This window comes from Terrapene carolina, unplaced genomic scaffold (assembly GCF_002925995.2).
Source record: "Terrapene carolina triunguis isolate 2854851 unplaced genomic scaffold, T_m_triunguis-2.0 Scaffold28103, whole genome shotgun sequence".
Taxonomy (NCBI): Eukaryota; Metazoa; Chordata; order Testudines; family Emydidae; genus Terrapene; species Terrapene triunguis.
Window position 1 is genome coordinate 231 of NW_020692454.1, and position 4284 is coordinate 4514.

General features: G+C 53.0%; 1 pseudogene; it reads right to left on the reverse strand.

Annotated features, from left to right (window-relative positions):
• Window positions 1-1409: 1409 nt before the first annotated feature.
• Window positions 1410-3709, reverse strand: LOC113409000 (annotated as a pseudogene).
• Window positions 3710-4284: the final 575 nt, after the last annotated feature.

Here is a 4284-nt window from a genome sequence, read left to right on the forward strand (position 1 = left end):
AGAGACCAATTTTTTAATAGGCACCCATCTCTCTAGAATGGTTATCACTGTTTAAGCCCCACGCAGGTATTAATGGCTGTACCTTCACTACAGTCACGGGAGGTTAGGAGGAATTCCCCCCCCCATTTTACAGGTGGGGAAACTGAGGTATAGAGCCATTAAGGGACTTGCCCAGGGTCACATGGGTCAGCAGCAAAGTCAAGAACAGAAGCCAGATGTCCTGAGTCCTAGTTTTGTATTTGAACGTCCAGCCCTAGGGACACGCACAGTACCGCAAGTGCACGCATGGTTGGACATCTACTTAGTCACAGGCAGATGCAAACTGAGCCCTGCGTGCAGGCATCCAGCAGGGTGCAGCCACAGTAAGTGCATATCCAGGCACGTTCGCACACAGTGAACTGCGAGGAACTCCAGTTGCCTGCAGCATTGAAAGGCAGCAGGTACCTGGGAGCCTGATGCTGAGACTACTAAGCCATCCACCTCCATTCGAAAACAAACACTGGAAATTGGCCTGACTTTAACAACAGAAAGACAAACTCTGCCCAAAAGTTGCTGCCCCCACGAACAGGCAGCAGCGTGAAGAATGCCGAGCAACATCTCCTGAGCAGAAGAAGAGCCTGAACCCAGGTCCAGGCAAGGACGGAGCTGGTCAGCTGCTCACAAGAGACTGCCAGAATTTCTATTCACAGGGGCCTTCTGAGTGATGGAGAGTTTCAAAGGGACAGCTTCAGCCAACTCCTTTCACGCTGGCTGCTCTGCAGCAGAGGAGAGCAGACTAGTGGTCTGAGCACAGGATTGGAAACAGGAACTTATGGGTTCTGACCCTCATTCTGAACTCCGCCTTTCTGCCTCTGTCTCGGTAACACGTGGCTGATATTCATCTTTACACTGCTCCTGGGAGATGGGTCGATATTTGCAAGGCTCTTTGAAGACGTGCTAAGTATTTATTCTGCAGCATTACAGTTCATTATGCAGCAGCGTATTCAGTTTACAGCTATTTCATTAGTGTCCAAGTTGATCCAAATAGGTCAGTCTCATTAAGTTGACATTTCCAGAGTGAGCACACGAGGAAGCTCTTCAAATCAGGGTGCTGAGGCGGAGTGCTCAGAAAGCTTAGCTCACTATTACTAAGAAACCACTGGAAAAATTCTGTGCTTATCAGTGAACTGCTGCAGAAGCCCATAACTGTGGCTATGGGGGAGAGGGAGGGAATTAAGCCCCTAGAGAATTTAATGGAAACAGGCAGAGAAGCAAGAGGGTGCGTGGTCACTATCACACTATGTATTTTGTGGGGCTGGCTGTCCTGTGCTGGCCCAGACCCCTTGTTCTGATCGAGGGAACCACCAGACACCCACCTAAGGGACTTGGGAGAGGGGTCAGGTGACAGTGGGCAGCACAGGCTCTCTTACCCGACAGACAAAGCACTCAGGGTGCCACAGGGTATTCAAGGCAGAGATGTAATTTTCCAGGATGGCCCGGGCGCAGCCCCCACGCTTCGGAGCGAACATGTCGAAGTAATCCTTGCGGCAATAGGCTTTGCCATCCTTCTCATGAAACCCTGCCAAGGACACAAGGGAAAAACAGAGCCAGACAGCATCAGCTTGTGACCTTCCTTCATGGGAACACCCAGCCAGACTCCATGGGGCTAACAGGGTGGCTGGGATCCCCAGTCACAGACCAGAGGTATCCCTTATTCTGCTATAGGAGGAGCACATGCTACGCCTCCTGTAGTCTCCATGTGGAAATAGCAATCACTGTTAGCTCCCCATCCACTAAGTAACACCACAGTCCCTCTCTTCCCCCACACTCCCAGTTTTCTACATCACTTGCTCTAGGACAGTAGTCCCCACACTTTTCATGTCGTGCCCCCCCTTAACCCTGTCCGCGCCCCACTCCCCGAAGCTGCAGTCGGGAGCGGGGCCGCGACTCCTGTGGGGAGGCGCGGACAGGCTAAGGTGGGTGAAGATGGGGCTGGAGTGCTGGCTGGGAGTGGAGTTGCAGCCGGGGCTGCGGTTGGGAGCGGGGCCACGACTCCTGGGGGGAGGCATGGACAGGCTAAGGTGGGCGAGGATGGGGCTGGAGCCCGGGCCGGGAGTGGAGTTGCAGCCGGAGCTGCGGTCGGGTTCAGAGCTGCAGCCAGGCCAAGTGCCAGAGTACAGGGCCACAGCTGGGAGCAGAGCGGGGCTGAGTGGCACTTCCTCTCCACCCCCTATGGGGGTAGACTGGGCCGTTACGCTCCCCCCAAACATGCCCCACAGTTTGGGGACCACTGCTCTATGGAAAGGACCCATCACAGCCCCTTATGTTGCCTCCACCCCCACCCCTTACTTGCTTCACCAGAGTGGCTTCTCTCTGCACAAACCAATAGTACCTTCAGGTCCAAAGAAAGCGCCACACTGCACACAAAAGAAGTGTTCTGGGTGCCATGTCCTGTCCAGGGCTGTCACCACTTTCTGTTTGGGAGAAACCACAAACAGTGAGTGCTCAAACGCCAGTGCTGAGTGCAGCAAACATCAACTGTGCTTAAAGAGCTGAGCCCCCTCCTTGGGGATTCAATCCCCCCCACTCCCCTTTACCCTAACAAGGTCAGACACACCACTCCTTTCCTCTAGACCCGGGGGAGAAGGGGACACAGTCCCGTGCAGTATTCTGAAACTCAGCAGGAATGCCTCCTATCATGGTATCCCATTGGGGAAAATCAGGAGATCCTTACTGCAGTGAAGACAGCTAGATCCTAATACTGAGTTCAGTAGAGTTGCAATGGGGCAAATTTAGTTCAGTAGAACCTGCCCTCTCATTGCAGGAGCCTACAGCAGATGAAGGGAGATAGCTGCACTGGGTCCAATTATTTCCCCTACAGCACTAGGGTGAAGGAAGAATAGGGGTCCCAAAACTACAAGAGAAGAGTTATCAGGGGTAGATGGATGTGCGCTTTTCTACTCGACAGTACAGCACCAGACTCCCCCGTGCATGGCCAAGAGAGACTCCTACTGACACGCGCTGGCTCAGGGACTCACGTCGAGGATGGGCCCGTTGCAGTAGTAGCAGCGAGGGGAGAAGAGATTATGATAGTCCTTCTCACAGTAGGGCTGACCATTGCGTTCAAAAAAGTTGCGTGACCCAATTTCCTCCTGGCAGTGGTGCAAACGAAGTGCTCTGGGTGCCAGGTTTTCCCCATGGTTGTGACAACCTGTAGGGAAGATGGAGCAGTTATGGGGGACGACTCTACTTCTTTGCTGTGGCAACTCACGTGACAACACACCAGGTAGAGTTTGGCACTAACTACACGTTCTACTACTCAAGTGAGCCCTGGACTGGGGTAGCATGAAAACTGAATTACCTATCATCTCAGGAGAGGGCAGTCCCTCAAGGGCAGGGTAGAGGTCACTGAAGGAGCTTACAGCGTACCTGGCCAGTGGATAAATAGAGTACTTCAGTTTCTTCAGCATCGCCAGTCCCTTCAGCCTCATGATACAGCCCTCCCAGTTACTCCTTGCTGTAGCCAAGGCTTAGCAACAAGATGGTGCCTTAGACTCACCTGTCCAGCAATTGGTTTCTTGCAGGCTCCACAAACACCTTTGGCAACGGTAGCTATTCCCAGTTTGTTCAGGTCAGACCGGAGGCTTCCCAACATACTGTCCAACTGGCTGCCAGGTTTTGGGGGTGCAGACAGAGGGGAGCTGCCCCCAGCTTTCCCCTGGGCCATGAACTGCAAAGAAAAAACCCAGAGACTGTAAGGCAAGCCCTGTACAGCTCCTCAGGGATTTCTGCAGTCTCTGAACGTAAGAACAGCCATACTGGGTCAGACCAAAGGTCCATCTAATCCAGTATCCTGTCTTTCGACAGTGGCCAATGCCAGGTGCTTCAGAGGGAATAAATAGAACAGGTAGTCATCAAAAGATCCAACCCTCTGCCCACAGCTCTTCAGCTGTCCTGCATATGGACAGACCAGGACTTGCTCTGGAGAGGCTAATGTGTCTGCAGAAGCCAGTGAGAACAGGAGCAGGTGCGGAGATGCACCCTTGTTACAATGAGGCTGACACAAAAGTGTGGCTTACCCAGAGACCCCAGGAGCTAGAACAGCAGAGTGTTGAGGGGTGGACATTTGGCTCTCCTCACCCTCCCAATAAAGCAGAGATTACTGGAAAAAAATGCTTGTGGGCTGCTCGTAGAGCCTCCACAGAGATCTTCCCTTTACCTCATAGGTTCCTGGCTGGCTTACAAAGGCAGAGACATACTCTCTGAGTGGTTCCCAAACTGTCTCCCCTTCCCTGTCTCACACAG